The sequence below is a fragment of the Alosa sapidissima genome, chromosome 4 (genome assembly GCF_018492685.1).
Source record: "Alosa sapidissima isolate fAloSap1 chromosome 4, fAloSap1.pri, whole genome shotgun sequence".
Classification (NCBI taxonomy): Eukaryota; Metazoa; Chordata; class Actinopteri; order Clupeiformes; family Clupeidae; genus Alosa; species Alosa sapidissima.
The window spans coordinates 10,856,086-10,868,451 of NC_055960.1; the positions used below are offsets into that span (position 1 = coordinate 10,856,086).

General features: G+C 41.2%; 2 protein-coding genes across 14 annotated transcripts in view; one reads left to right on the plus strand and one right to left on the minus strand.

The window, feature by feature from the left end:
• ripor3 (RIPOR family member 3) overlaps positions 1 to 6,822 on the minus strand; it is a 29,904-nt gene extending 23,082 nt beyond the window's left edge. For all 4 annotated transcript variants that reach the window (XM_042089241.1, XM_042089244.1, XM_042089243.1 and 1 more), the window contains exon 1: positions 6,599 to 6,822. The gene's annotated coding sequence lies outside the window, so the exon portion shown is untranslated. The remainder of the gene's footprint in view (positions 1 to 6,598) is intronic.
• Positions 6,823 to 9,191: 2,369 nt separating this feature from the next.
• The window catches only part of chd6 (chromodomain helicase DNA binding protein 6), a 39,707-nt gene continuing 36,532 nt past the window's right edge, over positions 9,192 to 12,366 (plus strand). For 2 of the 10 annotated variants that reach the window (XM_042088859.1, XM_042088866.1), the window contains exons 1-2: positions 10,139 to 10,314; positions 11,924 to 11,981. The gene's annotated coding sequence lies outside the window, so the exon portion shown is untranslated. Of the gene's footprint in view, positions 9,729 to 9,932; positions 10,018 to 10,138; positions 10,315 to 11,923; positions 11,982 to 12,366 lie in introns of those variants that run through there. The other 8 variants (XM_042088861.1, XM_042088860.1, XM_042088867.1 and 5 more) reach the window with 8 other exon arrangements.

A 12,366-nucleotide genomic window follows, 5' to 3' on the forward strand; every position in this document is an offset into this window, starting at 1 on the left:
GACTGAAATCTGAAATAGATCACAAGGTTCCATTGTTCATACTAATTCTATTGGCATGGACATAAGGGCCATGTGTGTTTGGTGTTGTTACCGGTGAATGACAGGCTTGATGTGATTTTTTAAGATTAATAACTTGAGCTGTTCAATCTAAACAATGCAGGCGGCCAAACACCAATATGAACGTCTGCAGAATTTAGCTAGTCGGTTTTTTAACCTGTCTGGGTTCTCCAGGTCTACTGTGAAACATTCCCATTTTATGGCTGCTAATAAAACATGTATAAGTCTGTGGTTCTCTGGTAGTGACGTGTGTAAAACCAGCCAAAACAAATGTACAAATCCCTTTTTGTCTGGCAAGTGGAGCTCTTGCCCACCTTGGTCAGGCTTATTCTACAATTTAAAGGGCACCAGTTAAGCCTTGAATGTGGTTCATCTTTAGTCTGTAAAAAGCACAGAACTACTGGTGCATAGAATGGTGCATGCATGGCAATGATTTCTGAAAACACTGTGTGCTTGGGGGTCTTTAAAAGACATTAACTTTAGCGTGCATTGGGGGTAAGGGGAGCACGTTAATCTTTTGGCTCATGGCATGCCAGCACTCCGGCTTCCCAGGGCTGGCCCTCTATCAGGCGCAGTGGATGACAGAAACATGCCTTCACCGATGCCGGCACGGAAAAGCTCGTTTGCTGAGACACTGGGGGCGGAAGTGGGGTCAGAGGCAGCTCTGGAGGAAATGGACATTCGGAGTGTAAGCATTTTTTTTCGACGGTCAGCAAAACAGCATTGCTTTAGAGCAGTGATCCATAAGAGTGCTCTTGTGTTGGCTGTTACTTAGTTCTTGAGTTCTGTGTGATTCTGTATTGTGAACTAACTTACACTTAATAAAACAAATGTTATGATATTGTCTGTGTGCTAGAAAATAGAGCAAAGGTTAGTAATGACCATCCAGTGATCTAACTCAATGGGAATGAATTCAGATATAGTGTAAAACAACACTCAAAGGGACTGGCTAAAAGCAGTGACACATGGCTGTTTCACGTGACTTTGTGTGGGGTTCAGAGGCCTTGAGTCTCTTCTCGTAATGCGAATGATATATGATCAACATGTGTGTGTGTGTGTGTGTGTGTGTGTGTGTGTGTGTGTGTGTGTGTGTGTGTGTGTGTGTGTGTGTGTGTGTGTGTGTGTGTGTGTGTGTGTGTGTGTGTTTATGTATGTGTGTGTGTGTGTGTTTATGTATGTGTGTGTGTGTGTGTTTGTACTGTATGCTCATCTGTTGAGTAACAGTACATTTGCGCTCGTCTGACTGAGTGTGTTTTACGTTTAAGTCTAAGGAGAGAGATCACACATCTCCACACAGCTCCACAGAGAGGGGGGTGTAAATCACTGTGAGGTAAGCAGTAATGAGTAGGACAACCAACCCCCCGTCCACAATGGGACCCAAAGGAGTCTGTGGACCTAAACATACCCCTCAATCTCTTTCTTTCTCTCGCTTTCACACACGCACAGACAAACACACACACACACACACACATTTTAGATGTCATAGGTCTGTCGTAAAGGCCAGACCAGGACTATGAATGCATTGTAAGTCTAGGCATTAATTTCACACTACAAACCAGTGTAATGCAGAAACCTTCAGACTGTCTCAAAAGTGCCTCATGAGTTCCAGAGGGTTTGGTGAATGGTCAGAATGCTTTCCCCAGATGCTGCCTCTACTTGGAAACTGTTGTGATCTGGGTTTGACACACGCTCTGATTTATGATACACCTTTCCCAGTAATCAATTCCTAACCACTGTCATAAACTTCAAAACTTTATCACTTTCAAATGTTTTGTGCCTTCTACGTCAAGATTGTTTTGGTTCACCTTTATGGCTTTTTTTTACCCCATTTAAGGTAGAGGTTGAAATGATGTTTAGACTGTTTCGTGAATTCTTCATCACACAAAAGAGTTAAAAGAGGTTTTCATCAATCTCACAAATGACTTGGAGTGAATGTAAGACACAACTCTCTTCAAAGCACAGACATCATTTGTATCTACGAGTGAAGAATGATGACTGTGGATGAAAGCCAGCGCCCGGAGCCAAGTACAGCGAGAATCCTCGGTCAAACAATGGGAAGAGTGAGAAGACTTGAGTTTGTAATGCTAAACAGAGAAGACCCTGTTTGACTGATGATCCCATGCTCTCCCCGTTTCTCCAGCACCTCTGTGCCCAAAGATATGTGAATCTGTTTTAAAGTCGTATTAGTTTGCTTTCCTTGGCTTCCAGCAGGGAGCATTTCTTACACTCGCTTTGACTCTAACCAAGAAGCAGGTTGCAGAGAACATAACAAAGTTCAGCACATAATCTATGAACACTACAACTAAATGAACACTACAACAAAGCTGATCTTGAATGCCTTGCAACCTTCTTGACAAATGATGTTCACAAACTGCGTTTAGAAAAAATCAGATTGAAGTGTGTTCTCTCATTTGGCTGTTTTTGCTGCAAGTGCAAATTGACTATTTAAGCCTGCACAGATCCACCCAAAACACTGTTCCTTGGGGGATGACAGATTTGTGTAAATATGAAAGCCTTCAACGAATGTCAGGCCAAATCTCCTTCATTAAGACAGGAAATGCTTTGCATGGATGGGAGGCTGGCCGACTCTAACCAAGTTTGATTCAGCATTCTTAACAAAACAAGCAGAGTCTCCATAATCACGTGCTGTTCAAGCTGCCACTTGAAAGCATAAGCGTGGCTTCTCTAAGACAGTGACAGACCAGAGCAAGGTTCAATTAAGGATTCTTTCAAGTTCTTCAGCATGTTTTCTTTGCCATTTTGTTGTGATTTTAATAGATTCCAGAGCTTTGGAGAGACGGGCATCCTGTTTGTGTGGAATGCCAGATGGGTTATAGGTTTGGGGTAGTCTGCTGGGGGAGACCATGGGAATTGAGGGAACTGAAAAACACAACAATTTCTCCCTTGACTTCGAGCCCCCTTGGGATGCATCTGCAGCTCTTCCTGCTAAGTGATCTATTTACATTGGCCATGTAAGTCATGATGCTTCCAGCAGAAGTCACCGAAATGAAATTTTTGCAGAGGCAGCAAGAGAAGAACTCTGGAAATTAATCAATGATAATGAAAATGTCACTTTACAAGTATAGATCATATAAGTTAACATACTTGGCAGATTATCTCTACTCTCTCTCTTCTCTCTAAACAGTATTTGCTTTTCAGGTTTTCTAATCAATTTTTTGTACATTTTTAAGCTCATATGTTTAGCATCGCTCTGACTTGTCATAAACAAAGCACACTCCTCTCTGTGTCACAAAGCCTAAGAGATCATTTCACATCATCTTGTTATGCACTTAAATTTTTGCCAAGATTGTCCTCAGGCTCAGCTCTTGGGTGGCTTGTGTAAGTTCATTCCTGCCATTGCATGCTCCTTTGCAATTAGTGGTAGCACCCTCCTAACCACATGTAATGTTCTGTTTTTGTTCAGACACCAAAGTATTTGTTTTCAATGTCCTTGGTCTGTTTGAACTATTTGACTGAATGGCTAAAATGACTGATAAATTGTTACGTGTTATGCTGCTTTTGTCCCTTAAATACTGTGCTTCTCCCTTAAAAAAAAAAAAAAAAACCTTAACATTAAAAGTCCATTCTATTATGAGAGCAATACTGTCTGGCTGTAGAAGGAAGCAACTTGCATGCTGATTCACTATTTTGTAGGCAGTTACACTATTGTATTACTAGAGCATGCTAGATCGTTTAGCACTCATTTTTAACAGCCATTAATTAACCACATTATTATGCTTCCTAAGGCAGGATCCCTGTGAGAAACTTAAATGTCACGTTGAGGAACCAAAACATGTGAGCTCAGAACTTCCGAATTATACTCTTGAGATGTCAATCAGTACCATGGCCATGGATCTGTAATGAGCATACTTGTATCAGAATTTGCTGTCTTTAGAATTCAGATCAGAATGGATTCTTGTCAATTGAGTTCACAAAGGAAGGGAATGCGTTTCATTTGTGGGTAACACTACAGGGTGCATGAGGTCAAGTCATTCTCTCTCTCTCTCTCTCTCTCTCTCTCTCTCTCTCTCTCTCTCTCAGAAGTTAGGCAACCCCTAAGTGTTAATACATCCTCATGCTACTTTTACACTGTACCACTATTTTCTATTTGTATTAAAACTCTAATACATTTCTGTACTGTGGCCAGTGTTCTTGTACATAATGCTTTTCCCTCCCACATGCAAAGTAAATCTCATTGTTATTCTTTATCTTTCCTCATTTCAGAGTCTCAGTTGGTGGTACGTAAGAAGACTCTCTACCTCCATCCCTTAGCAACCACATATTTTCATCTGAAATTGCGTTATGAGGCCAGAACATTCAGGGTTACTGCTGCAAAAACTCACAAAACATCTTACACTGGAAGAAGAACCATGATTTTTCATTGCTACCATGCCTATTTGGGATAGCAAGGTAGATTGGTTTAGCCTGTATTCCTTATAGGACTGCAATGATTAATCAATAAATTGTTGACTATTAAATTATTTGAGATTTTTTTCACCATTTTCTGGCATATTATCGATCAAACAACTAACTGATTATTCGAGAAAATAATTGTCAGATTAATTGACTATGAAAATAATCGTTAGCTGCAGCCCTAATTCTTTATGGCATAATAAACTTTTGGATGAATGCAGTGGAGTGCAGTGTAGTTTTGTCTTAAACGACGACTCTGAGTTGTCTTAAAAGGAAACATGGGTAACAGGGTATTTGCTATCTCTAGGAGAGCAGCAGTCAGTCAGAGTGGGATCTCTTCAACATGTTGTCATCAGATAGGATGTGTATGTCTGTCTCAGTGCAATACACAAACAGGGGACCACCATGTTCAACTGTACACCGTAGTGATTGCTAACATTCACTACAGACGAGAATGAATGGTCAACACAAACTGGGCAGATATTTTAACTTGACCTCCTAATTCAAAAAAATGACTGTTAATGTTAACTCATAGGTCCTCTTACAAAACTCTGCAGGCAATCTGGTCTTTTGGACATCATGAACTCTTTTGAGTTTATAACAACAGTTGCATGGAGGAACTGTTGGGGGAAGCCATGTGACTGACTCTGTGAACTGTTGTATGATACACAAATAGTGATTACATTAGGCTCTGTTGGTTATTTATTATGCTTGATTGATAGCTAATTAAATAGAATACAATTCTACTTTGCTCCAACAACAATGACCGCAAAACAAACAAACAACCAAACAAATAAACAAAAATAATATTGAAGATTGATCATTTGAATTCCATTGTGATGTCAATGGAATTTCATGACAACATATGATGTCATATCATGTCGTCATTAGCCATGATACAGCTGATTATCAAGGTTGTGAAATTGACACCTTATTCACCCTGTGAGGTTATGAGGATGCCTATAAACTATGAGGTTTTTATCACAACAGATTTAGAACCCATCCTAACAAAACCTATCCAAACACATCCAAACAAAACTTATCCCCACACAAGCACATCTTCAGCAATGATGTATCTTAATGCTGAAATAAAAGGGTGGAAAAAAATTGTTCTCACGCTGGAACATTCCAGACTGAAATTTTCTCAACTTTCCTGGTTTCCCATTTCTCAAGTGAGTACAATCTGGAATTCGGTTTCAATTTTCTCACGGACAACCATGGGCAAGGGTGGGAGTTGTTGAGGGTGTGTGTATGTGTGCGTGTGTGTGTGTGTGTGTGTGTGGGGGGGGGGGGGGGGGGGGGGGGGTGCTTTGTGGGGTGCGAAAACGTGAAATATAACTATAACTGTGCCCAAATGTAAATTAAATAGCACAGCCAACCACCCAGTGACCCGTACCAGTGAGGGGGGTAGGGAACCTATCAGGGGTTTTCCAATGAGGCTGCTTTCAATTATCACGTGTGCAAGAGAGCTCCATTGGAGGTGATTATAGTCTCATGATATAGCACATTTTAGAAATAAACTGTCTTTTAATGTAATGAATGTAAGTATATCACCATTACCAAGTTGTTCTACATTCTAGATGTGTTCTTTTTTGCACTCCCCCCCCTCCACCTGATGAAAAGAGAAACATTTTCCTCCTGCCCTGAACTGTAGCCCTGCAGAGATATATATTAGCTCACGATTTTCCAGCTACACATGCCAGCAGTCAAAAAATAAACAAAAGCTGCAGACTTGTGAGACAGTCTTAAGCCCTTTGCGTTTGGAAACAGTGCAACGAGTGCAGGGGAACCACATCCTCACTGTCTCACTGACATAGAGCATGGAAGACCAAGAGCCTTGTTTATGTTTAATCTGGCCAACGGAGGCACTCAGGGCCATGAGAAAGTATGACAGAGCGGACATTGTTGTTATCTTTCTGGTGCTCTGCAAGCACATTCATCCAGCATGTTTTTTTCCCATTGACTTCTGCACACGAGTCATGCAACTGTCATATGCCTATGGTGTGGTCTTCGCTTCCCAAGCATGTCAGCAGTCCATTGAAAATGACATTATCAAATGCAGAGTTAGTGAGGTTAATGTTTGATCATAGGATTAAGTCATCAGAATAGCAGCATTGTTCTTGCTTACCTGGTTTTAAGGTACTCCTATTCCAAAGCCAAGCAGCATCTGACAGCAATGTGAAGCACGTCCAGACGCATCCTCAACATACAATGTGTTTGTATGTGTGTTGTGAGTGTGTGTGTAGGCTATGTGCATGGGTATGGGTGTGTGTGTGAGAGAGAGACAAGAGGCTAGGCAGCAGTCTGCTTGCTCCTGATAGCACTGCTCGGTCTCAGCTGTGGGGCTCCAGGAGGTAGGAGTGACACTTGATTCCAAGAACCAGTTTTTACTAGATGGAAAAAAAAAAAGAGGCTGGACACATCAAATACAAGACACCCCCAGTGATCTGTCTCCCCTCTCCCTATTTCGCTCTGCCTCTCTCTCCATCTCTCTTTCATTGTCAAGCCTCACATCTCCTCTTTCTCGTCGTTCTCCTCCCCCCTGCAGTTATTTCTGTGCTCTCTTTTGCACTCTCTCTCTCTCTCACATACATACATACATATAGATAGGCAGAAAGAGAGAGTGAGAAAGATAGAGAGGAGAGAGAGATTTAGACAAATACATTCACATTCTGTACTTGTCATTTTTGTATTTTGCATTTTGGCCAAAGTGACACATCAAAGGAGTCGGCTGAAATCTTGAACCCCCCCCCCCCCCCCACACACACACACACACACACATACACACCCCATCCTGGCCATTTTGGCACACGTACTTGGCAGATTCCCTGCTAAACTGTACAACTCTATTTAATATCCTCTGAAACACAAAAGCATATTTTCACAGAGATTCAAGGTGGGAGACCCCCCACCCCCGCTCCCTGAAGAAGTATGAAGCTAAATTAAACCTCGCCTCTCTTTCCACACTCACACTGTGCTGCGGACTCTAAGAGGCGCATGACTTCTTTCTCACAGAAACTATGGGGAACTGCTTGCCGCATGAGGCCCCCTTGCTCAACACCTCAGCCTCATGCAAAGGCTGATAAGATGGGAAAGGGAGAGTATTCCTTTATTCTGACACTGAGCCCCCCTCGGACACCTCTTCCAAAACAAGCACAACATCATGTGAGAAAGTCCACAAGAGTAAAGACAGCAAATGTGTTTGGGCTATTCACTTACTGACCTTTGGTCGACTACTTATCTTGTCAGGTAGGCCTACACCCATGAAAACCTGAGGTCTATGGCTAAAATATTTTAGTTTATCGGAAAGGAATCTGTTCAATCTATTGGATTTTTTCCAAGCATTGTGCTGTCCTGATAATATAAGACACTACAATTGAATATTGACCCTACCAATGTGCAGAATGCAATCATGTAAATGCTTGAAGACATCATTGACTGCTCCATCTAATGCTCTTGTCTAATGATTTGAAAGTGTTGCGCTCAAACTTGTGAATGGGATACCACTGCCCTCTGCTGTGATCTGGAGATAATACAAGAAACCTACATGTATTCTCCTTTCCCCCTATACAGTGTGTAGGCTACACACATAACTCAGTTTAACAGGGTTCTGCAGAGGATGACTATAGAAACAGGGAGGTAAAAAGATGAGACAATACCCTGACTGACTGACTAAAGACCCAACTCCAGAATTGCAGTAGCCTACTTTCTTGTTGTTTGACTATTTCTGAAAAGCAACCTTTTCGCCGGTCCTTGGCAAAGTGCCCAGAAAGAAAGAAAAAGGAAGAGAAAGGTAAGAGGGAGGGAGAGAGGATAAAAGAGAAGACTAAACCAATATGGAAAAAATACTCCCAAATCCAAGTATCATTTAACCCTTTCATTACACGACTTTAATTGTATTACTGTACACTAGATTCAATGGGATAGCCTGTTCTGTTTCAGTTCAAAATTGTTAAGTATTAAACAAACAACTTCCTCTGAGCATCCCATATCAGGAAGATTAAAACATAGTTGTATTACTTCCTTTATTATGTCAGGCATGACACTAAAATAAGAATACTTTGACAAAATAAGAATACTTTAATAAGGATACTGTTATCAATGTGTAATAACACTTGGGACAGAGATACTTTGTAAACAAGTTGGACCTTGTGGTCAGTATTCCGAATAGTTTTATTTAGGCGTAAATGTATGGGATGGGGAAGGAAAGAAACACACAAAGACTGAGAGTTCACCTGCATCGCAAGAAAACCTACTGTAGCTCCAGTAGCCTCCTGTTTTAAATGCACTAATTCATGTAACAGATGGCTCATCATCATGGAGCCACTGAACATCCAAACGAAGAAGATGCATATGGATCAGGCTACTCTGTCATAGGCTGTGGACCACTGCTCAGGTTACTTTACGATATGACCTTCTATAACAGCAAATCAGTGTTCACCTGAATGTTTGGATTGTATCTCAGGGCAAGCCTGATGAGATTATGCGAATTTTCCTTTAAGGTGGGAATTAGGTCAGTCTACATTAGTTTTTTAGTCTGCACCCGGGAAGGTCAAAGGTGACTTGAGGCACTTCTCTAAGACCAAGTGTTACCATGGGCACTGAGCAGACCATAGCATACTAAACAAGACGAATTAGTTGGGCACTATAAACAGCAGTAAACTTAGATTAAGCCTGGACTGCTTTAGGTTACCAACTGGAGCAAATAATAGCCTAACCACCAGCAAAGTTTGTGCTCTAACAAGAGCACAACGCGGGGTCACCCCACTGATGCCCACTATCAAGAAATGCTACCCGGGTACCACAGTCGTGAAACTAGTTATATAATACGCAGGGTTCAACAGAGACAGTCCGAACACATTGTCCCCATATCTCCACATGCGAAGACGCAAACCCAATCTACTGCGGGCAAATGTGTAGGCTAGGCTACGTAGCTACGTTTTGCATAAATGCATCTCCATGACATAGCACTTTGTCAACGTGTGTGAATTAAACCCAGGAAATTTAACATCCGGGATATGAAACACGAGCAAAGACGTGGAATGTTAGACATTTTTTTTCTCCGGCGCCGTAATGATGGAGTAAAAAGCACCATGATTGGTGGATGCAAGCAAGAAGAAATATAAAACCGCCGGAGAGCCGTAGCATACGGACCAGAAATACGATAAATGCGGATAAATCAGCGTTGCCTTACAACTAAAACGACGAACACACGATGATTAAACGACGCCTTTTCACAGACATTCATCGCATGAAAGGTATGGAACCGAATCCAGACGTTATATAGCTTACATCAATGCAAAGAAGTAAAAGTGCACAATGGTGCTTGCAATATGTAGCTCTCAGACAAACCCGGAATGGCACTCCTTGTTTGACAGCTAGGAGACCAATAGAATTTTCCATCGACCCAGATGCGCTTTGTTACAGCCAATGAAAAATAGAAAAATACGGGCCCAATAAAGGTTAGGCTGTTGTTGCAGGCGGCCAGTGCTAAACTTCACCAAATAATAGCTGTTTGTATTTTGGCTGCTGCAGTAGCCATTTTAGGTAAGTAGCCTAGAGGTTTTAACTTTTATTTTTATTTTGATGAGTATACGAGTCCTGTGCGGTGTCTATATGGTGTGTTAGTCTAGAACTCGGGCATCCCTCTTGAATGAACTCCGCTGGTCTTGCTTTAGTAGGATTAAGAAATTGCTCTGAGTTTTTTTTTCTCCCGTCTCCCACCCCCTCTAATTTTTTATGCATTTTTCTAAACTGTCATGGCGTTTTTGTGTCCTTGGAAATAAATGCGGGTTGAAGCGCGGGGTTGGCAAACTGATGTCCTGGCCGGTGAGTGCTGCTCAGGTAGGTGAGGTCGTATTGTGGGGTAGCGAGATGTCCCTGCGAGGAGTTTAGGGGGGTGTTAACACGTGTAAGGACTGGAATATATAACACCGTTGCAGTGACATTAGAGTTAGCAGGCAGGCTAGCTCGGTTGAAAGCTAATATTAAATGGGACACGGAACGGGTGTTGTTGTCGGTTTTAAAGCAGATGTACTATTGAGTTTGAGTGTTACAGGACGAGAAGGCTTTTTTAACGCGCTGGAACTTCATTTTATCAAGCTAACTTGTAGGAATTCAGTGTTCCGCTTTCCAAAAATGCGGCTCATTACTATATAAGGCGTATTGACGTAACGTATTGACTTAACTAAGGGTAGGTAATTTTGCCCAAGCTTGTTGTATACGTTTTCATTGCTGCGCATCTTTAATAACCGATCCAGTCACACAACAAAGACTGAAGTATAGTCACAGGTACTTCAACCTGGCCACTCCAGACACCTGCCCAGCTGCTTGCAAGGAAAGGTCTTGACACATTGTGTCACTGGAGTTGTATGATGTGGCCTGCTAGAGCCCTAGCTCTTAGGGTTTCTGACGCAACACATTTTTCTAAAATGTGCCAGACTATTATAACGACCAATGCAGCTGTCTCCAGAATATAGAAGCACAAACAAGGCTATGTCAAGCGGAGTTTGCGACAGATATGTTTGGGCACTTTCTCATGTCCCTCTTAGAGCAAAGCCATCATATCCTATTGTCCAGGTGCTGATTAGGACTCTACATCTTACCTGTCTGAGTTCAAGCAGGTGCCCTGTAAAGGAGCTGCATTCTCAAACATAGCCTACAGTCTATAGGTTAACAGACTCATGTCACTCACATGTTCATGGCTTTGGCATTTGTCTGAAGAAGTTTTCTGGTTACACAGGTTATGGTTATATTGCGAATAAGGGTATTGGGAAAGGGGAGACAATAATGATTTGTAGGCTACTCTCCCACTTTCCTCCTCCTTGTGTCTTTCAGATTGGGATAATGTGTACTATATTGTGTGGGTAAATTATAAGAACACACAACACCATTTTATCTAGTGATCACTGATAAAAAGTCAGATTGGGCAGATTGATACCCTTTTCTGATTAGGTTGTCTTCTGCTCATTGAACTGTTGAAAGATCTGTACATTATGGTCATTGTTTGTTGGATCTGATTCCATATGTTACAGGTGAAAGTGCCTAAAACCTTACAATTTAAACAACTGTTAGACTAAGTAGCCTAATGCAGCATCTTTTAAAATAACATTTAGGCCTACTCTATTCATTGTACTTAGTCAGTATGTGTTATGTAGGCCTTTGCATTAAATCACATGTGTGGTATGACATCATCAAAGCGAATCATTGGATGAGTAGAAGCAGTTTGTAGTTATGGACTTATTACTGGAGACTACACTCCGTGTTGTAGTTGTATATTAGCCAAGGCCCTAGTGCAACAAGTTGATGTAAAGTAATTACACAGTTATTCACATCTGTAGAACTGGTCAGAGACAGTCCTGAATACAAGTTTTACTGTCTTGTTTTGTTTATTTGTTTGTTTGTTTGTGTGTTTGTGTCTGTGTGTGTGTGCGTGTTTGGGCGATATACGCAGACTGTTTCTTCTACCTCATGAAATGATGCTGGATATTGTTTCTTTAATGTAGCAAAAGGTATGACTGTATTATTATTATAAATAGAAAAGGGACTTTAAAGTCACAGGCTATAGCACTTGTCTGCATGAGATTGTTGCACAGTAAGGTGCACAGTAAGTCTCCATGTTTTGGTTTGTGTTGTTTTTCTTTTTGTTTGTTTTATGACAGATCTAAATATCAAATTTGTTGAAGCACTGCAATCATTAATACTTTGACCTGTTAAATATTTGTATCTATGAGCCAGTTTTTCACTGAACAGATTTTTATACAACATAGAACTTTGTTGCACATTATGAAGCACACAACCTATTTCACCTTCAACAACTCAATGTCCTATCCTATGCTTCTTAAGTTTGTTCTCAACATGATATGCACTGTTTGCTTTTGTAAGGATTGCATTTCT